Below are 23544 nucleotides of genomic sequence, written 5' to 3' on the forward strand. Positions count from 1 at the left end.
AAATACATAATTTCCTGTAGTTGTTAGTTTTGCTCTTGGTAAAGTAAAAAATAAGCTCAGTTATGAATTGCCAAGCTCTATATAGTATAGATACTTCTTTAGTTTAACAACAATAGAGTATTTAGGTATTCACTAGGGAAAACCAATGCATAAATCACAAAATATTTGGTGTGAGAGTTCAAACGGTGGAAGCCAGCCCTGAAATTACTCTACATCCCGCTGCACAAGGAGGATCCTTGCACGTCTGATTCTATAATGTCATCACCAGAGAAGACCTCAGGTTACTCTTTGTGCCAAAGGAGCACTGCCAGCTGCAGAAGCAAATTAGAGGGAAAGCAGACATGGTGGAGGAAATGGAGACAGCTGCCCAAGAGCACTGGGCTCTTCAGGGTGAGAAGACAAAGACGAGTCTCCACCACTAGGAACTAGGTAGCAGGTGTCAAACATGCTTACAGAGTCAACAGGGAGATGCAGACTTAACCTGAACTTGTCATTCACGCCAGAAAAATAAACATTTCCCACACACAGCACTCAAGGTCCAGATCAAGAACGTCCCGACCTGGGCACACTAGCATGGTGGACAACCAGAACCCTCAACATCGGGGAAGAGTCCAGAATCATGTATTCTTTTAGCTGCATTAACCATGGGTTTTCTCCAGCTCTCTAGTGGGCAGGACAAAGGCAATCCCATCAGAAGCCTCAAGTGATCCCTCAGTCCCTTCTATAACACTGAAGGACAGAAAATTAAAAACACTCATCAAAGGGAATTCCAAAGAAATTCCACTGCGTGTTCCAAGTTGGCAGCCTCAAGTGATCCCTCAGTCCACAGGGGAGGGGGCAGTGAGAGTACCCAGAAGGACCAAGGGCCCAACAGCCAACATAACAGGAGGGCAAGAGTGGGGCAGCAGAACCAAGAAAGGGGGATGACAGGTGGTCTGAGTTAGAAAGAAGAGGTGAGAGCACAGACGGTGACACCGGCTTCCGGAATAAGAGGGGTGCTGCTCGGCAGGCAGGGTACCCTTGTTCACTCAATGGCACAGCCCACCCAAGGTGCCAAGGGTCTACAGCTCACCCGCTTGAACTGGCTGGGCTGCCACGCAGGACACGTGGATGGGACTTTCTTTTTTCTGTACCTACCACATCAAAAACTAATTCAAAACTAGAAAACAGAAGTAGCCATGAGAACATCTCAGACCAGACTAAGCAGGAGACTGGAGCTCTGGGGTCCATGCAGCTTGCCCAAGTGACCCCCCCCCCGCCATGGCCCACTGCAGGTAGAGGACCTGGACAGCCAACTCTGAGGTGCTTGGAGTGCCCCCTGAATCTCCTGCTCCCCAGCAATCCTGCAAACTCCAAACTCCCATCCATGTTATAGTCTAACGTGAGTCTATGCTCACCTTCTGGGCTAGACTGTGAGCTTAAGGACCCAAACATCACCCTCTGGACCCACCAAAACGCCGAGCGCTGCCTGGTGCATAGTAGGAACATTCGAGAATTACACTTAGTTGAGTGAATTTTTTTAACTCTTTGAAATTCCGAATTAATAACAAGATTAAGTTTCAAGGAACTTAACCTAAATGTCCTAAAACTGAATTCTCACACAGTACTCCCTCCACCTAAGGAGGAGGGGACAACTCTAATTGTGAGGAGCCCAGCTGTGACATCCGACAGAGCTGGGTAGAGTCTGCCCGTGCTGGGGTGGCCAGGGGCAAGCTTCCTCATCTCTAAAACAAGGGGATAATTATTCTGCTCTCCTAGGGTGGATGTGGGGAAACTAACACAGGGTCAGGTCTATAATAAGCACACTCAAATGATTCTGCTAGTCTTATTGCTATACTTATTATTACATTACTATGATTGCTGTTAACTCTTAGGGTCTAAATGCTCATTTTTAAACTTTGCATGCATGACCCAGAACCAGTAGTGGATGCTTGTATGCACCCTACAGGGTCTGATCAGGACCTCTAGTCTAGACACTCACCAATCAACTTGTTGTCTTCGACATTTCTTACTGGGTAGGGGCATGAAAGAGCTTCTCTAAGGACATCCTCAATCATGCAACAATAAGTTATAATTATACAAAAATATCAGTTTCAAGAGGAGTGGCTTACAACTCCTGCTCAACATCCCAATGTAACCTCCCAACATTCCAGAGGGCAGAATATTTTAATCATCAGAAATATGATAGAACACAAAACATGACTGTACATGAAATCAGCTATTTAAACCATGAAACATTAATGACATTTCACACAGGATAGAAGAATGGAAATCAAATGTTTCTCATTAAGATGGAAAACAGACAGTCACACTCCTTGGAGGAGAGACCGATTGTCGCCACAAGCGAGATTTCTGTGTACAGACACCCCCGCCATGGCCACACCAACCCATTTTCAAGGAACCAAAGCCACCACTCCCACAGCATGAAAAACAGTAAGATGTGCGGTTTCAACTGCATATCCAATAGCCCCACTATCTTTTGTCTTTAACTCTCCCAAAATAAGCAGCCATGAGATGTAATAAAAATACCTTCAGGGTGGGAGTTGGGAACTCTGAAAATTCACCTGGGCCTGATCTTGATGCCCTTGAAGGTGCCACTTAACAGAAAGGTATCCATTTCCTGTGTACCAGTTATTTGCCCTTTTTCTCCCAGCCCTCTCTTCTGTGCTCCACTCTGGGGTTGGGGGCCTGCAAACTATTTCCTGGACTCCCTTGCTAGCTGGCTTCCTGTTCAGCTCTGCCAACAGGCGGCGCTAGAGGGAGACTGGAAGGCAGGAGATGGGGAGAATGGGCTCCTGTGTTCCAGCTCAGGGTGGCATTGTTCCAGCAGTAGTGGGCAGCTGTGGCTCTAGCCTCCAGCTCCTGGGGAACTCCCAGCTCAGCCTCCTCATCTCCCTCAGAGGTACATCCATACAGACACCTGCTTGGCTGTACCTCGTTGGTGGTCTGATGTCCCTCACAGGTCTGAGCCCCAGCCCCACTGCTGCAAGCTCTGTGGTCTTGGAAATGCCCGCTTTTCTCTTTTTCTTTCCCCAGCCCTGGGGTGATAGCTATTACCTGGGTTACCTCAGCTCCACTTTTGCTCATTCAGACTTTGACACTGATGTAACCAATTCCCTGTGTTAAATCTCATAATTAGAAATACTAGCACAGTTTCTGTTTTTCCTGACTAGACACAAACTGATATAGCCTAAAATGAGAGGGTCAGGCCTAAAACTAATTCCTACATTTCATTCAAGCTTCAAGGACTCCTCCCAGTTCTAGAAATAAGGATTTATTTCTTCACCATGGAAATATTAAGATATTGGATATGCACTTCCACACTGCAGAATCTTGCCATAGACAGGAACGCTGCCCTTCATTCTGAGTCATCTTTAACAAAAACCAATCAATGGGGTGCCCTGTGAAGGAAATGCAAGCATCAGTGTGTGCCATAGATTTCCCAACAACCTATCACTGCCACATCCAAAGACCCGAGGACAGCACCTTACAGATTCATAGTCAACATGGGGAAAGTACTGGAGGAGGAAGCATGAACAACAAGTCTCGTTTTTAAGTTTGCACACACACAGACAAACAACATGCTTTCCAAGAAAATTATCAGGTCCAAAAAAATTATTTTCTAATCACTTTTATTTTCTTCAACCAAAGGGTCTGCTTATTTAAAAACAAACAAACAAACAAAAAACTACCTTTTCAACTAGAAACGATGGTTCCACATGTGCAGAAGCACTCCCAGCCAGGTGAACTTTTGGCAGCTGCATAAATCCAATATCCTTGAAAAATAATGGCCTTCTCTCTCTTTTTTTTTTAAAAAGGAAAAAAATAAGTTTTGCTCTCCAAGTATGAATTCTTTGAATAACTTCCCCCAAGGCCAAGTCACTTTTATAAAAGGCATATTTTTTTCATGTAAATTCCTTACAAAGAAAGGTGGAAAATAGGGTTTTTTGTGGTTAAGATCCTGAATGAAGAACTGATCAACCTTGGAGTCCAAAATCAGTCCCTTCATCAGGCAGGAGGTGTCCCACACACACCCCCACCCTGGGAGGCAGCAGGGCCAGGGGTAAGAAGGCTGAGCTGGCCCTGCCAGACCTTTCCACCCATGGTCAGAGCCACGTGGGCACCAAGCAACCAGGCACTACTGTCTGTGGGTGAGGTGGGAAGATACTCATTTGGTCAACAAATATTGAATTGTGAAGATACTCATTTGGTCAACAAATATTGAATTGTGAAGTTACTCATTTGGTCAACAAATATTGAATTGTGAACCTACTATGTGCTAGGCAATGTAGGTGACCACCTAGGAGGAATAAACATTAATCAAATGAACAAATGAATATATAAAAATTATAAATATAACAAATGTTTGCAAGAAAGAATAAATAATACTATGACAGGATAAAAAGAAGGGGGTTCCAATTTAGATTGGGTTCCATCAGGAAGTGACACAAGGGACAAGATTAGGAGGATAAGCAACAGTTAATCAGTGGGAGTGAGAAGAGAGGAGATGGGAGCAGTCCAGGCAGTGGGGACAGCAGGTACACAGGCCCTGGGGACAGAAGAAAGCATGGCATGTTCTAGAAACCAGGGATCCAAGAGTCAGAGAGAGTGTGGCTGGCAAAGAGGCTTGAGCAATAAGGCAGGGGCACACTTGAAGGGTCACATGCAATGTGCTCAGGGTTTTCTTCTTTAACCCCAGAGCAGTGGGAAGCCATCTAGGGCTTGTGTTTCCAATGTGTCACCCTGGCTGTAATGGGTAGAACAGATTCCAGGGGGACATGGAAGTGGGGACACTAGTTGGATGACCACTACAGGAGCTCAGGTACATAGGGACCATAGCTAGACAAAGGGTGCAACTGCTGGTGATAGGAAGCAAATAGATTCAGGAGGTACTTAGAAGGTGAGAGCAAGAATACTGGGGATATTTGGATGGGTAAAGAAGGGCTATCAAGGATAACTCCTGGTTTGTATGGTTGTGCTAACCACTGAATTAGGGACCCCTGGAACAGGGCCAGGTGTGAAAAAAAAGCACTGCAAGTTTTGGCCTTGTTAAGTTTCAGGTGCTTTTAAAGTACCCAAGTGGAGAGGTCAAGTTGGCTGTCGACTGTGCAGACTTGGTGCTCAAAAGCAAAGGCGAGATCAGAGATAAGCATCTAGGAAGCAACGATCCCAGACCGATCCTTCCGGGACCTCCAAACTGCATGACTGGATAGAAGAAATGGAACCAAGCTGGGGGCGGATGGCAAGGTGCAGGGAAAGCAGAGCATGGAGTCACAGGAGCAGGGAAAATAAAGTCTCAGGAGGAGGGGCTGCTCAGCTCCTCCAGCACAGCAGAGGGCCAGGTCCAGACCCAAGTGGGTCTTACCAAGGGTGCTGCTGAGGACAGGGGAGCAGAAACCAGGCCAGGGAAGGGAAAAAAGTGAGAGGTGAGGAAACGGTACAGACTTTGATGAGGTCTGGGGAGGAGAGAAACAGGAACACTGCTGGAAAATACTAGAATTGAGGGAAGCTTGAGATGGAAAAAACTCACACATCAAACAAGAAAACCCAGGCCCACGGAAGACTGCCGTCTTCACTCGGTTTCTACCACTCTCCCTGTCCAGTCAAAGACTGCCAGCAAGGAAGAACAAGGCTTCTAATACGCCCACCTCACACAAACTGAGAAAAGACGATAATTGTTCAACAGGTGCCAGTCAAACCCTGAATCTGTGGCTGGCCTGGCGCTGGGTGCTCCCCTCAAGGGAGGGAGAGAAGCATGTAAAACCTTAACAGTCCTATAAATACCCCACAGATGAAAGAACCATCAAGGAAACAGCCCAGACTCCTAGGGAAAGCAGGCTTCCAACTGGAAGGAGAGGAGGAAGAAAAGCACTATTCATTGTATCGGGAAAGGACAGAGCTGTACAACCAGAAAAAAAGAAGCAGGAAAAATGGAAAATGCAAGGTAGCACCATCTAACAAAGGCGCTGGGCCTATTCCAGTAAGAATGTTTCACACTGGCTGTCATAGGGTTCCCTGAGGGTAAGGCAGATGGCTGCGTTTTCTGGTTTATTTCACGTCAGTCTAAAACCTTGTCTCAACCTCTATTAAATATTAAATGTTTCTCGTAAAAGATACTGCATTAGTCAGTTAGGGTTGCCATTACAAAGTAACACACACTGGGTGGCTTAAACGACAGACATTTATTTCTTCACAGTTCTGGAGACTAGAAGCCAAGATTGAGGTGTCGGCAGGGTTGGTTTCTTCTGAGGCCTCTCTTCCTGATTTGCAGATGGCTGTCTTCTGTCTTCATCTTCACAGATCTTCCCTCTTTACCCATCTAAGTCCAAATTTCCTCTTCTTACAAGGACTCCCTAATGACCTCATTTAACTATAATCACTTCTTTAAAGGCCCTATTTCCAAACACATTCCTAGTCTGAGGTGCTGGGGGTTAGAACTTCAACACAGAGATTAGTGGGGACACATTTTAGTCCATAACAGATGCCCATCTTCTTTCTTGCCTTAAGTGTGGACTGGGCAGGTCACCTTCACATGAGTTGAAGTGTGTATAGCCACATAGTCAGGACAATCAGGACAACGTGTGATTCCCAGAAAGGACAGTCATCTCAGAGGTCCATCAAGATACATTTGACAAATTCAAGAAAACAAATGCAAATGTTTGGAATTATCATGTGCTTCTCACCACCACTTTTCAGTTAAGTCTATTGCTGAAAGATTACACTAGCCTACTGGAGCTTGATGGTTTTATCTTCTAAATTGATAGAAGAGAAAAAAAGAACATCCCCCAAATACACAGCTTGGAGAGAGAAATTAATTAACGTGCCATGTTTCGGCCAGAGCAAGACGGGACAAACAAAAGCCTGAAAAGAAATCGACTTGTCTCTGCACCTGGAATCCCCCACAGGGTTCCTGGATATTGTTTCTTTTGACAGATAGTCTTTCATCTTTGACAAAGAAGTACAAGAAACTTCAGACAGCGCAGATATTCCTCCACCTTTGCAAGGAGGGCAGGCCATATCTTTGGACCAGGAACTCTTCTTCATTGCTTTAACACAACTAAAATATACGTGAAGCCTTCTTCCTTCCACCCGTCCCCTGATACCCGATAGTGCTCAGCACAGCCTCGAGTCGTGGGCTATACATCTCCCCAAGTATCTGGGTTTTGAGGGTGGGGACTGCCCTTCTCACCTCTGTAATCTCCCACACTGAGCAGGGTGCCTGACGTAGTTTGCATTCAGTAATTATTTTTGAATGTATAAGTGAATGAGAGAATGAAGTCCATAAACAAGGAACAAAAGTATCAAAAAATCCTTTGCCCTCTTTTTAGAAGCTTAGGGAAAACAAATTTATGGTTCTGTCTTGGATGTCAGGGGTTCTTCCAAATACATTGGATGCCCACATATTTCCAGAGCAGTTAACAATCAGACATCCTTCACTCCTCCAAAGGCCCCTTGACTTTCATAGAAGCCCAAGATGTCCCCTAACACATGGAGAGAGAGCTCAAATAACCCACCAGCAGACCTAGAGGTGGTAAAATAAGTCAAGTGCTCCTCTTTTGGCCTAGACCCAGTCACCAGACTATGACTCTTTCCCAAAGAACCCCCTTCCCGAATGCCGAGGACGCTCCAGGGCCAAAGAACCTGCCCAGAAAGGCACATTCATCTGAGCATGGCTGCAGTTCTCCTGACACCCTTACTAGTGGGGCTCCTACTCCCAAACTTCCAATGTCCCCACTGGGTCACCAAGAGGTGAGTGGTTCCTTTATGGCCACATCAGCCATTCCTCGGACTTCCACATGTAAAGTAGCCTTGGGCTCCACCAGGATGAGCAAACCAGTCAAACAGCAGAGGGAATGGGAACCCTCGTTAGGCCAACTCGCAAATTCACTAAGACCCCCCACTCCCAATTTCCTGTGGCTTCCCTCTGTTGTCCTGTGGCTTCCCCTAATGTCCAAGTAGGGAGCAACCACATAATCACACTGGCCTTCACGAGTTCAAGCACCAAATCTCCTCCCCACACCCTGGCCTCTGAACATGCAATAGCTCCATTTGGGAAATTCTTTTCCAAACAGCCACCTGACTGACTTGTCCTCACAATTCAAATGCCGTTTCCTCAATGAGGCTGTCCTTGGACCCCTTCACCTCAGTCACCAGAGCACACTTCTCTTTTCCTTGGATCACTTAACCACAATTTGAAATAATTTAACTGTTCTGTGTTTAATAACAGTCTCTTCCACTCTACAGGAAGCTGTGAGAACAGGAATCATGCCAGTTTACTCATCGCTCTATACCTAGTGCCTAGCACAGAGTAGGTGTTCAGTAAATAGTCTTTTTGAGGGGGGAGTGGTCTTACCACAACCTCATTTTATTTTATTTACTTTCATTTATTTTTTTAACTTAATTGAAGTATAGTTGATTTACAATGTTGTGTTAGTTTCAGGTGTACAGAAAAGTGATTTAGTTATACATCTACATGTATTCATTCTTTTTCAGGTTCTTTTCTCATATAGGTTATCACAGAATACTGGGTAGAGTTCCCTGTGCTATACAGTAAGTCTTGTTGGTTATCTTATATATAGTAGTGCGTGTACGTTAATTCCAAGCTCCTGATTTAACCCTCCCCGCCACGTTTCCCCTTTGGTAACCATAAGTTTGTTTTTGATACCTGTAAGTCTGTTTCTGTTTTGTAAATAAGCTCATTTCTTTCTTTTTTTAAAATTAGATTAAAAATATGGAATGCTTCATGAATTTGCGTGTCATCCTTGCACAGGGACCATGCTACTCTTCTCTGTATTGTTCCAATTTTAGTACATGTGCTGCTGACACGAGCACTAAAGAGTTTTAAAATAAGTGAAAGAAGAAATGAAAGAATATTAGACTTTTGTAGTACTATGATAAGTATTTCCTCGATTTTATCACCTTTTAATTGTATTTGATGTTTAAATCTTTACCCATGCTTTTACCATAACTTTTTGGTGTCATTTCTGAGTCTTTGTCATTGAATAGAGGGTTTTAATGCCTTTATATTTATTATAAAAATGATCATTTTTGATCTTCTGTCATGTTTTTAGTTCCTTTTCTCTATTTTCCTATGTGAGCTATATTTCACTGAGTTTATCATCTCCAGTATTGAGGAAGCAATTCTACAATAAGCTATCCTTACAATCTTAGGAAACATTCTTTCCATGTCAAGAACATAGTAGAACTTTGGTTTTCCCTTTGTGCAGAGAAGAATTTAACATCCCTTTTTTCTCCCAGATTCCTTTCCACTTTTCTTTTATTTGTTTATTTATTTGTTTATTTATTTATTTATTTATGGCTGCATCAGGTCTTCGTTGCTGTGCACGGGCTTTCTCTAGTTGCGGCGAGTGGGGGATACTCTTTGTTGCATTGTGCAGGCTTCTCATTGCGGTGGCTTGTCTTGTTGTGGAGCATGGGCTCTAGATGCGCAGGCTTCAGTAGTTGTGGCACACAGGCTCGGCAGTTGTGGCTCGCAGGCTCTAGAGCGCAGGCTCAGTAGTTATGGTGCATGGGCTTAGTTATTCCATGGCATGCGGGATCTTCCCGAACCAGGGATCAAATCCGTGTCCCCTGCATTGGCAGGTGGATTCTTAACCACTGCGCCACCAGGGAAGTCCCCCACTTTTCTGATTTGTAAATATTTCTTAAATTTGAGGTACAGAATATTATTCAAGTACTTTATATTTTACACCTTTCCTTACTTTTTACAACAGCTTTATTGAGATATGATTCACATACCATACAATTCATCCATTTTAAGGATACAATTCAATAGCTTTTGGTATATTCTCAGAGTTGCACAACCATGATGACACAAACGGACAGTTTTTATCACACAAAATGAAACCCTATACCCATTAGCAACCACTTCTCATTTCGCCCTCTACCACCCCCGCCCCAGGAAATCACTAATTACTTTCTGTCTCCATAGGTTTGCCTATTCTGAACATTTCATATAAATAGAATAATTTAATATGTGGTCTTTTGTTTCTAGCTTCTTTCTCTTATGAAAGTATTTTCAAGGTTCATCCATCCAGCATGTATCTGTACTTTATTCCTTTTTGTTGCCAAATAAGATTCCATTGCATGGAATACCACTTTGTTTTCCATTCATCAGTTGATGGACATTTGGGTTGTTTTCATATTTTGGCTATTGTGAATAATGCTCCTATGAACATTCATGTATAAGTTTTTATGTGAATAAATGTTTTAATTTCTCTTGGGTGCATACCTTGGAGTAGAATTGCTAGGTCATGTCGTAACCCTTTGCTTAAACTTCTGAGGAACTGCCAACCTGTTCTTCAAGTGTCTGTACCATTTTATATTCCCAGCAGCACCATATGAGGGTTCTAGTTTCTCTACATTTCCAGCAACACTTGTTATTGTCCATCTTTTTTACTGTAATTATCCAAGTGGGTACGAAATGGTATCTCACTGTGGTTTTGATTTGCATTCCTCTGGTGTCTAATAATGCTAAGCATTTTTTCATGTGATCATTGGTCAATTATATGTATATTCTTCAGAGAACTATCTTTTCAAGTCCTTTGTCTATTTTTCAATTGAGTTGTCTTTTTAGAGTTGAATTATAGGATATATCCCAGGTACAAGTCCCTTATCAGATATATGATTTGGAGAAATTTTCTTCTATCATGTGAGTTATCTTTTCCCTTTCTTGATTGTATCCTTTGAAGCACAAAATATTTTAATTTTTATTAAATCCAATTTATTTTCTTTGGTTGCTTGTGTTTTTGATGTCATATCTAAGAAACCATTGCCTAATTCAAGGTCATAAAGATTTATTCCTATATTTTCTTCTAGGACCATGATAGTTTTAGCCCTTACATTTAGGTCTTTGATCTTCCCTTAACTCTTTAATTATTGCTTTCCATTTGTAACTGTATTTGCATCAATTAGTTAAGCTTAACTCTATGTTAAACCAGTTTCAATCATCCACATCAACTCTTTATATCATGCCCTCCCTATTTCTAATCTTTTAATTTTGCTTTAGCTCATAATCAACTGCAATTATGTTTTAAAGAAATTCTTCCTAGAAGGACAAGCAGGATGTATGGTTTCTAAACTCTTACATATCTAAGAGCATCAGGTGCCCTCACAGGTGAACAACAAATTATCTGAGTGTCATATTCTTGGAGCACAGTCACCTTTTTTTTTTTTTAATAAATTCATTTATTTATTTTTGGCTGCACTGGGTCTTCGTTGCTGCACGTGGGTTTTCTCTAGTTGTGGCGAGCAGGGGCTACTCTTTGTTGTGGTGTGTGGGCTTCTCACTGCGGCATCTTCTCTTGTTGCAGAGCACAGGCTCTAGGCACGCAGGCTTCAGTAGTTGCAGCATGCAGGCTCAGTAGTTGTGGCTCATGGGCTCTAGAGTGCAGGCTCAGTAGTTGTGGTGCACAGGCTTAGTTGCTCCGCGGCATGTGGGCTCTTCCCAGACCAGGGCTTGAACCTGTGTCCCATGCATTGGAAGGCGGATTCTTAACCACTGCGCCACCAGGGAAGCCTGCACAGTCACTTCTTGTCCCAACACTGCAGTCCTGGCTCCACTGTCTTCTAGGACTTAGTATCATGGACAACTCAGGCTTGCCAGATTTTTGTTTCTTTTAAGTAACCTGTTTTGTCTGCTTGAATACTGGTATAACTTTTCCTATTATTCTTATAATTCACAAATTTTGCCAGAATAAATAACTGTGGGCCTATGTATATGAATTTTGATCAAAACACAGTAAGCCTTTTATCTGGTAAACTGAGATTTCTTTAAACCTTCCAGAAAGTCTTCATTCATTAAAAATCTTTGATGAATGCCCCTATCCTAACTTGGGCAGAGGGGTTCCTTCTGCAGAGATTCTAAAATTGGACTTAATTTTCTGTAACCCATTTCTATCACTTCCTTTCTCACCACTCTATTCTTTCCTTCCTTTGCCCCCAAAGAAGCATGTCACATTTATTCTCTACATCACTTATTCAAATGTGTAATGTCGTTTCAACTGCGTAGTGCCTCCCTTGTAGATTTTAATTCTGCTACAGCAAACTAGTTTTATAAGCTTTCATTATCTCACCAGTTCCCTTTTATTTTAAGCTTATTGTTTTTACATCTCATTCTGCAGTTCTTATGGCTTTTGCTTCTTTAAAGTCCTATCTTCCTTTTTTATGACTTCTGACATCTGTTTAGGTCCAAATGTTCTCTTTTTTATTGAAGTATAGTGGATTTACAATATTGTGTTAGTTACAGGTGTACAGAAAAGTGATTCAGTTATATATATGTATTTTCAGATTATTTTCCATTATAGATTATTATAAGGTATTGAATATAGTTCCCTGTGCTATACAGTAAATCCTTGTTGCTTACCTATTTTATATATAGTAGTGTGTATATGTTAATCCCATAATTTATCCCTCCTCACCTTTCCCCTTTGGTAACCATAAGTTTGTTTTCTATGTCCGTGAGTCTGTTTCTGTTTTGTAAATAAAATCATTTGTATTATTTTTTAGATTCCACATGTAAGTGATATCATACAATATTTGTCCTTCTGTCTGACTCACTTCATTTAGTATGATAATGTCTAGGTCCATCCATGTTGCTGCAAATGGCAATGTTTCATTTTTTATGGATGAGGAATATTCCACTGTATACATACACCACACCTTCTTTATCCATTCATCTGTTGATGGACACTTAGGTTGCTTCCATGTCTTGGCTATTAGAAATAGTGCTGCTGTTAACATTGGGGGGCATGTATCTTTTCAAATTAGAGTTTTTATCTTTTTCTGGATATATGCCCAGGAGTGGGATCACTGGATCACATGGTAGTTCTGTTTTTATTTTTTTAAGGAACCTCCATACTGTTTTCCATAGTAAAGCCTTATCTTCTTACATCCCATTAGGATACCAGTTTTCTAAAATTTATTCTGGTCCTGAAATAAATCCTTTCCAAAGATATGTTTTCTCTGCATATCCTTTCCCTTATAGGCTATAGCATTTGAACTCAGACCCTCAAATGGGTTTTCTGTACATACTCAAATTGCAATGAGGAGAGGTCTACCTAAAGCCAGCACCAAGACTTGGGTGAACAGGTCTCCCTTGATCACAACAGTCAGCATCCCATCTCAGACCTGCTACTAGAGGACAGGCAGACAAGCACGATGTTCAGTAGGCATCTGTGTAGTCGGCTCTACCAGGCTGTGGTGGGATCCTGTACCTCCCCAAGGAGCAGTACTGTACATTCTGAATTGACGGGACACTTAAATAGGGATCTACAGGCCTCCTTCTGTCCACAGGGCAATGCTAGATACAAAGTACCAGCAACATACCTCCCACCACAGGGCTGCCCTGGAGTTAGCTGTAGAATGGCTATAAAACAATGGCTAATGCCAAACCAAGAGGGACAGCCAACCAGTTTCCTAAGTATCACAAATCTTCTAAAATTCAAAGCCAAGGACAAACAAGAGATGGGAAAATATTTCTTCCGGCTCTCTTTCAGACAGGCAGGGTTTGGCCACTCTGAAAAGCCCACTGACTACCCTTACCAATCCAGGCCCACTGTTCTTTATAGTTAGTGGAAAGTCCTTGCCAATTTTGACAACAGATTGCCTATTTCCTTCATTTTTCTAAATATGTTTTTGCCTTTTTCTATCTTCATACGGGTTTTAGTGGAAGGACTGCTTGATAGTTGCAGGGTGAAACCCGAGGCCATGCTGTAAGCACGCTTTGCAATGCCCGCAGTGCCCTTGTCATCCAGAGATTAATAAGAGAGCATTTCTATGGCCTCCTAATCTGAATGTGTCGCCACATCCTGGATGATTTATTTTAATCTGCTGCCACTGGTCTCCTATAACAAACTCATTTGGACTGTCCTAAGCTCTGTAGCACAGTCTTTACAAGAAGCTTCAATGAGCCGTAAGTCCACCAACCTCAGCATTCAATTCCTGAGAGACAATGCTCCCACATGGCAAGTCCAGACACTGACAACATGTTGAGAGCTGAGATGCCCCAGTACCTCCTCAGGACATTCAGAGGAGTCACATGCTCTCTCTTTTTATGGTACTGCTCTGCCCTATCTTTTAGAGACAGAATAGCCCCTTCACCTCCTCCCTCCCCCACCTTCTTGTCCTTTTCATCCATATTTATTGCACATCCTTTCTGAGCCAGGCTCACATCACTTCTGTTCTGATCCTGGCATATCTGAGCCAACCATCCACTGCACAACACTGGCTCGTACTGCGTGGCCCTTGGGGCATCCTGTTGTGAGAGGAGGCCTCCCTCCACAAGGTGCATGGTCAATTTCTTTGTCTGATATGATTCCAGTTACTACATCTCTGGAAACCAGACCCATCACACTGATTTTCTGCTCTAGAAGCCTATAAGGGCAGACCAACATAAAGTCACCAGCCCAGCAAGCAATCTTCCAGGGCAATTCTGCCACCATAGAATCCTGATCACTTGTAGCAGGATCCTGACCTGTGGGGACCACACTACATCATCAATAAGTACAGTGGTCTGAGATCAGCTCTGGATATGCCTTCAATTTGAAATCATACCTGCCTACACATGCCCAGCAGGAGCTTTGGACAGGGCACCAGCAGCTACATAAGCCCACCAGTTGTGGCCCTGATCCCATCACAGGTCAACTCACTCCCTGTCTGGATGCTGCATGAGAGAAAATGAAAGTCCAGCCAGGGAAATCCAGAGGTCAGCTGCTATTGCCATGACTAACTTGCTTCCCAGCTCTGGGAATAACACCAATTAGTTTTCTTTCTGGAATGTCCCCTTTCAGGGCCACTTACCCTGGTCAGCATTAGAAAAAACCCACACTCCCTGTCACGCCCAACAGTAGGCCTCTCTTGCTTTGAGAAGTCTTCAAGGAATCTTAGATCATAGACTGCACTTCCAGAAGATCCATTTCAATGCTGCCCAATTTCAGTCAATCACCTTCACAACTATGCTGCCACAGCAAGCTAACCTCAGATTTCTAGAGTTCCTGCCACAGCATGAAAGAGCCATTTTATGACAACTGTGGTTCTCAAACTGACCACTTTTCTCTTGCAGCCCATGAGTTCCACTTTCAGGACAAGAGTGAAAACTGACATTTGAGCCACTACTCTTTCATTCCTTCCCATCCTAGCTCAGATTGATGGAAACTCCACTCCAGATGAGCATGACAAAGAAGCAGAGCTCCTCTTCCCCTCAGCTGCCAATCAAAGGATATGGTGCTTTACCAGGAGGGGTAGGCCACCATCATTTGTCATCTCCTCCAGTCCAAACTGAAGAGTCTAATTTCCTGATGAGTGCATCCAAAAGGTTAAGATTCCATTCCTTCACCCAGCCCCCCTCATAAGAAGGAGGTTCTAACCCAGGAAAATACTGGGGGCACCAATCACCCTCATATCAGCTTGCTCACAGGGCAGATATTCTATGTCAGGAGAGTCAAGCTGAGAAGACCAGAGACTACTAACTCTGCCTATTGTCCAGAGTAGTGGCTTAGAGATTTTCCCCAAAGACAGAGGTAGTCCATAAAAACAAAGAGCTTCTATGCTCTCCCCAAAAGTACTGGCAAATAAAGTGTGGGACGTTCAAGCCTACAGGCACTCTTGAAAACAATAAGGATTTTAGTGATAAGCAAATATGAGGCTGGCAGCTCCTCTTAATAAAGAGCAATAAGTTAAATGATAGGTCAGGTAGTTCATCAGAGAGAAAAGGAAAAGAGAGTCCTCCTGGGGTTAGAATAGACCTCAGAGACTTGCCACAAAAATGACCCCTTACTGAATTTAGGTGGATCAAATGGCAGAGCCATGTATGTCTCAGGCACTGTTGAAACCAATAGAGCAATCAGTCAGCAATTAATGAAGCACACCAGCTGGGTGTGATACCAAAAAAGGCAGACAGCTTAATAGAGAGATTAGGGAAAGAGACAGTCAAAGAGAAGCCCGATTAAACCACTGTCATGTAGGGTGACTGTGCATATACCCCAGGCTTCTCCCTCTGAGAGTGGCACTAAAGGAAAAAAGACATCACCAAAATAGTCTGAGTCACTAAACAAATAAACAAGCAAACAACAACAAAAGAAGACCTGAAGAAGTGATAAGGAACCACTATCCAGGTTCCTGCAATTATAAAATGTCCAATTTTCAACAAAAACTATGAGACACAAAAAAGAAACAGGAAAGTGTGACCCACATGTAGGGAAAAAAAGCAGGCACAGAAACTGCCTGTGAGAGAGCCCAGATGACAGATTTAACAGGCAAAGACTTAAAAACATCCACAATAAAAATGTTCAAAGAAATTTAAAAACTATGCTTAAAGATGTAAAGAAAGCTATAATGACAATGTCTCATCAAATAGAGAATACCAATAAAGAGATAGAAATTACTTTTTTTAAAGCAGTAAATTGAAATTCTGGATTTGAAAAGTACAATAACAAAAATGAAAATTTCACTACAGGAGCTAAAACTATATTTAAACTAGTAGAAGAAAGACCCAGCAAATATAAGGATATATTGATAGAGATTATACAATCTGAAGAAAAGCAGAAAATGAACAGAGCCTCAGAGAAATGTGGGACACCATTAAGCACACCAATATAATGCAATGGGAAGGAGACGAAGAAGAGAAAGGAATAGAAAAAAATTTGAAGAAATAATGCCTGAAAACTTGCTAAGTATGATGAAAAACATGATTCATTCAAGACACTCAACAAAATCCAAGTAGAATAAATACAAAGAGATCCACACCCAGACATACGGTAAAAATGCTGGAAGTCAAAGAAAAAGAGAAAATCTTGAAAGCAGTAAGAGAAAATTGTCTCATCATGTACAAGGTGCCAATAAGATTAGCACCTGACTTCTCATCAGAAACAGTAAGGCCAGAGACAGTTGGATGACATATTCAAGGTGCTGAAAGAACTGTCAACCAATAATCTTATATTCAGCAAAACAATCCTTCAAAAACAAAGGTGAAATAAAGATATTCTATGATAAGCAATAACTGAGAGAATTTGTTCCTAGCAGACATTCCTCGCGAGAAATACTAAAGGAAGTTGTTCAGACTAAAAGAAAGTACCCCAAATGACAATTCAACTCCACAAACACAAGAAAAATAATAGAGTTGAATATGTAATTAAAAGAAACAGTATAATTGCATATTTCTTCCCCTTTTTCTCTTAACTGATTTTAAAAGAAATTGTATAAAACATTATTTACATAGCTGTATTATCAGGCCTTTCACATAGAGAAAGATAATGTGTTTGACAATAAAAGCACAAAAGAGATGGGTGTTAGCAAAGTTGTCTTGGAGTAGGAAAATGATAACAGATGGTAACTCAAATCCACATGAAGAAATGAAGAGAGCAAGAAATGATAAAAAGGAAGGTTGATATAACAAACTCTATAGACTTGCTCGATTTTTCCTTTCTCAGCTTCTTTAATACACATAAAATTATATAAAGTAAGAAAAATTATACTAACAACAATTCATTGTTGGGTTTGTGATATGTATGTAATATATAAATATAAAATATATATTATGATATATATTTATAAACAATAATAGTTCACAAAAGGGGAACGAGAATAGAGCGATATAGGGGTAATGTTTCTATATCTCACTAGACATAAGTTAGTAAATCTGAAGTAGATTCTGAGAAGTTAAGATATAATATGGTGGAGAGAGACCTTCAAGATGGTGGAAGAGTAAGACGTGGAGATCACCTTCCTCCCCACAAATACATCAGAAATACATCTACATGTGGAACAACTCCTACAGAACACATACTGAATGCTGGCATAAGACCTCAGACTTCCCAAAAGGCAAGAAACTCCCCATGTACCTGGGTAGGGCAAAAGAAAAAGAAAAAACAGAGACAAAAGTATAGGGATGGGACCTGCACCTTGGGGAGGGAACTGTGAAGGAGGAAAAGTTTCCACAAACTAGGAAGCCCCTTCACTGGCGGAGATGGGGGTGGACAGGGAAGAAGCATCAGAGCCACGGAGGAGAGCGCAAGCAACAGTGGTACAGAGGGCAAAGTGGAGGTATTGCCGCACAGAGGATCAGTGCCGACCAGCACTCACCAGCCTGAGAGCCTTGTCTGCTCACCCACCGGGACGGGTTGGGGCTGGGAGCTGAGGCTCAGGCTTCAGAGGTCAGATCCCAGGGAGAGGACTGGGGATGGCTACGTGAACACAGCCTGAAGGGGGCTAGTGCGCCACACTAGCCGGGAGGGAGTCCAGGAAAAAGTCTGGAACTGCCTAAGAAGCAAGAGACCATTGTTTCGGGGTGTGCGAGGAGAGGGGATTCAGAGCACTAGCTAAACGAGCTCCAGAGATGGGCACGAGCTGCGGTTATCAGCATGGACACCAGAGATGGGCATGAAACACTAAGGCTGCTGCTGCAGCCACTAAGAAGCCTGTGTGCAAGAACAGGTCACTATCAACTCCCCACCCGGGAGCCTGTGCAGCCCACCACTGCCAAGGTCCCATGATCCAGGGACAATTTCCCTGGGAGAATACATGGCGCTCCTCACACTGTTGCAACGTCATGAAAGCCTCTGCCACCGCAGGCTTCTCCTGCATTCCGTACCCCTCCCTCCCCCTGGCCTGAGTGAGCCAGAGACCCCTAATCTGCTGCTAGTTTAACCCTGTCCTGTCTGAGCAAAGAACAAACAGTCTCAGGCAACCTACACGCAGAGGCGGGGCCAAATCCAAAGCTTAACCTACACGCAGAGGCAGGGCCAAATCCAAAGCTGAACCCCAGGAGCTGTGCGAACAAAGAAGAGAACGGGGAATTTCTCCCAACAGGCTCAGGAGCAGCGGATTAAATCTCCACAATCAACTTCATGTACCCTGCAACTGTGGAATACCTGAACAGACAACGACTCATCCCAAAATTGAAGCGGTGGACTTTGGGAGTAATGATATATATATTTTTTCCCTTTTTCTCTTTTTGTGAGTGTGTATGTGTATGCTTCTTTGTGTGATTTTGCCTGTATAGCTTTGCTTTTACCAATTGTCCTAGGGTTCTGTCTGTCCATTTTTTGTTTGTTTGTTTGTTTGTTTTAGTATAGTTTTTAGCTCTTGTTATCATTGTTGGATTTGTTTTTTGGTTTCGTTGCTCTCTTCCTTCTTATTTCTTTTTTTTTCTTTTTTTATTACCTTTTAAATTTTTTATTTTTAATAATTATTCTTTATTCCTTCTTTTAATAACTTTATTTTATTTTTTCTTTCTTTCTTTCTTTTATTCTCCCTTTTCTTCTGAGCCACGTGGCTGACAGGGTCTTGGTGCTCCAGCCGGGTGTCAGGCCTGTGCCTCTGAGGTGGGAGAGCCGAGTTCAGGACATTGGTCCACCAAAGACCTCCCAGCTCCACATAATATCAAATGGCGAAAGCTCTCCAAGAGATCTCCATCTCAACGCTAACACCCATCTCCACTCAACGACCAGCAAGCTACAGTGCTGGACACCCAATGCCAAGCAACCAGCAAGACAGGAACACAACCCCACCCATTAGCAGACAGGCTGCCTAAAATCATACTAAAGTAACAAGCAACCCAAAACACACCACTGGGCGTGGTCCTGCCCACGAGAAAGACAAGATCCAGCCTCATCCACCAGAACACAGGCACTAGTACCCTCCACCAGGAAGCCTACACAACCCACTGAAACAACCTTAGACACTGCGGGCAGACACCAAAAACAACGGGAACTATGAACCTGCAGCCTGGGAAAAGGAGACCCCAAACACAGTAAGATAAGAAAAATGAAAAGACAGAAAAACACACAGCAGATGAAGGAGCAAGGTAAAAACCCACCAGACCTAACAAATGAAGAGTAAATAGGCAGTCTACCTGAAAAAGAAATCAGAGTAATGATAGTAAAGATGATCCCAAATCGTGGAAATAGAATGGAGAAAATACGAGAAACATTTAAGCAGGACATAGGAGAACTAAAGAGTAAACAAACAATGATGAACAACACAATAAATGAAATTAAAAATTCTCTAGAAGGAATCAATAGCAGAATAATGGAGGCAGAAGAACGGATAAGTGACCTGGAAGATAAAACAGTGGAAAAAACTACTGCAGAGCAGAATAAAGAAAAAAGAATGAAAATAATTGAGGGCAGTCTCAGAGACCTCTGGGACAACATTAAATGCACCAACATTTGAATTATAGGGGTCCCAGAACAAGAAGAAAAAAGAAAGGGACTGAGAAAATATTTGAAAAGATTATAGTTGAAAACTTCCCTAATATGGGAAAGGAAATAGTCAGTCAAGTCCAGGAAGCACAGAGAGTCCCATACAGGATGAATGCAAGGAGAAACACACCAAGACACATATTAATCAAACTATCAAAAATTAAATACAAAGAAAAAATATTAAAAGCAGCAGGGGAAAAACAACAAATAACATACAAGGGAATCCCCATAAGGTTAACAGCTGATCTTTCAGCAGAAACTCTGCAAGCCAGAAGGGAGTGGCAGGACATATTTAAAGTGATGAAAAGGAAAAACCGGCAACCAAGATTACTCTACCCAGCAAGGATCTCATTCAGATTCGATGGAGAAATTAAAACCTTTACAGACAAGCAAAAGCTAACAGAATTCAGCACCACCAAACCAGCTGTACAACAAATGCAAAAAGAACTTCTCTAGGCAGGAAATACAAGAGAAGTAAAAGACCTACAATAAACCCAAAACATTTAAGAAAATGGTAAGAGGAACATACATATCGATAATTACCTTAAATGTAAACGGATTAAATGCTCTACCAAAAGACACAGACTGGTTGAATGGATACAAAAACAAGACCCGTACACATGCTGTCTACAAGAGACCACTTCAGACCTAGGGACACATACAGACTGAAAGTGAGGTGAAGGAAAAGGTATTCCATGCAAATAGAAATCAAAAGAAAGCTGGAGTAGCATTTCTCATATCAGAAAAAAAATAGACTTAAAATAAAGATTACTACAAGAGATAAAGGGACACTACATAATGATCAAGGGATCAATCCAAGAAGAAGATATAACAATTGTAAATATTTATACAAACAACATAGGAGCACCTCAATACATAAGGCAATTGCTAACAGCCATAAAAGGGGAAATCGGCAGTAACACAATCATAGTAGGGGACTTGAACACCCCACTTTCACCAATGGACAGATCATCCAAAATGAAAACAAATAAGGAAACACAAGCTTTAAATGTTACATAAAACAAGATGGACTTAATTGACATTTATAGGACATTGAATCCAAAAACAAAAGAATACACTTTCTTCTCAAGTGCTCATGGTACATTCTCCAGGATAGATCATATCTTGGGGCACAAATCAAGCCTTGGTAAATTTAAGAAAACTGAAATCGTATCAAGTATCTTTTCTGACCACAATGCTATGAAACTAGGTATCAATTACAGGAAAAGATCTGTAAAAAATACAAACACGTGGAGGTTAAACAATACACTACTAAATAATCAAGAGATCACTGAAGAAATCAAAGAGGAAAGAAAAAAATACCCAGAAACAAATAAAAATGAAAACACGATGACCCAAAACCTATGGGATGCAGCAAAAGCAGTTCAAAGAGGGAAGTTTATAGCAATACAATCCTAACTCAAGAAACATCTCAAATAAACAACCTAACCTTACACCTAAAGCAATTAGAGAAGAAGAAAAAACCCCCAAAGTTAGCAGAGGAGAAATCATAAAGATCAGATCAGAAATAAATGAAAAGAAATGAAGGAAACAAGAGCAAAGATTCAATAAAACTAAAAGCTGATTCTTTGAAAAGATAAATAAATTGATAAACCATTAGCCAGACACATCAAGAAAAAAGGAGAAGACTCAATCAACAGAATTAGAAATGAAAAAGGAGAAGTAACAACTGACACTGCAGAAATACAAAGGATCATGAGAGATTACTACAAGCAACTATATGCCAATAAAATGGACAACCTGGAAGAAATGGACAAATTCTTAGAAAAGCTCAACCTTCCGAGACTGAACCAAGAAGAAATAGAAAACATAAACAGACCAAGCACAAGCACTGAAATTGAGACTGGGATTAAAAATCTTCCAACAAACAAAAGCCCAGGACCAGATGGCTTCACAGCGAATTCTATCAAACATTTAGAGAAGAGCTAGCACCTATCCTTCTCAAACTCTTCCAAAATGTAGCAGAGGGAGGGACAATTCCAAACTCATTCCACGAGGCCACCATCACCCTGATACCAAAACCAGACAAAGATGTCACAAAGAAAGAAAACTACAGGCCAATATCACTGATGAACATAGATGCAAAAATCCTCAACAAATTACTAGCAAACAGAAACCAACAGCACATTAAAAGGATCATACACCATGATCAAGTGGGGTTTATCCCAGGAATGCAAGGATTCTTCAGTATAGGCAAATCAATCAATGTGATATACCATATTAACAAACTGAAGGAGAAAAACCATATGATCATCTCAACAGACACAGAAAAAGCTTTCAACAAAATTCCACACTCATTTATGAAAAACACCCTCCAGAAAGTAGGCATAGAGGGAACTTACCTCAACATAATAAAGGCCATATATGACACACCCACAGCCAACATCATCCTCAATGGTGAAAATCCGAAACCATTCCCAATGAGATCAGGAACAAGACAATGTTGCCCACTCTCACCACTATTATTCAACATCATTTCGGAAGTTTTAGCCACACCAATCAGAGAAGAAAAAGAAATAAAAGAAATCCAAGTCGGAAAAGAAGAAGTAAAGCTGTCACTGTTTGCAGATGACATGATACTATACATAGAGAATCCTAAATATGCTACCAGAAAACTACTAGAGCTAATCAATGAATTTGGTAAAGTAGCAGGATACAAAATTAATGCACAGAAATCTCTGCATTCCTATACACTAATGATGAAAAATCTGAAAGAGAAATTAAGGGAACACTCCCATTTACCATTGCAACAAAAAGAATAAAATACCTAGGAATAAACCTACCTAAGGAGACAAAAGACCTGTATGCAGAAAACTATAAGACACTGATGAAAGAAATTAAACATGATACAGATGGACAGATATACCATGTTCTTGGATTGGAAGAATCAGCACTGTGAAAAAGACTATATACTACCAAAGCAATCTACAGATTCAATGCAATCCCTATCAAACTACCGATGGCATTTTTCACAGAACTAGATCAAAAAATTTCACAATTTGTACGGAAACACAAAAGACCCCGAATAGCCAAAGCAATCTTGAGAAAGAAAAATGAGGCTGGAGGATCAGGCTCCCTGACTTCAGACTATATTACAAAGCTACAGTAATCAAGACAGTATGGTACTGGCACAAAAACAGAAATATACATCAATGGAACAGGATAGAAAGCCCAGAGATAAACCCACACGCTCGTCACCTTATTTGTGATAAAGGAGGCAAGAATATACAATAGAGAAAAGACAGCCTCTTCAATAAGTGGTGCTAGGAAAACTGAACAGCTACATGTAAAAGAATGAAATTAG

The 23544-nt window shown here is 41.6% G+C and overlaps 1 protein-coding gene and 1 non-coding gene across 2 annotated transcripts in view; both read right to left on the minus strand.

Moving 5' to 3' along the window:
• Window positions 1-23544, minus strand: part of ADAMTS17 (ADAM metallopeptidase with thrombospondin type 1 motif 17) — a 346933-nt gene that overhangs the window by 281734 nt on the left and 41655 nt on the right. The window lies entirely within an intron of this gene.
• On the minus strand, window positions 8726-8832 carry LOC118891371. The gene has a single exon (XR_005018955.1). It is a non-coding gene; the product is annotated as a U6 spliceosomal RNA (small nuclear RNA).

Source organism: Balaenoptera musculus, chromosome 2 (genome assembly GCF_009873245.2).
Source record: "Balaenoptera musculus isolate JJ_BM4_2016_0621 chromosome 2, mBalMus1.pri.v3, whole genome shotgun sequence".
Lineage (NCBI taxonomy): Eukaryota > Metazoa > Chordata > Mammalia > Artiodactyla > Balaenopteridae > Balaenoptera > Balaenoptera musculus.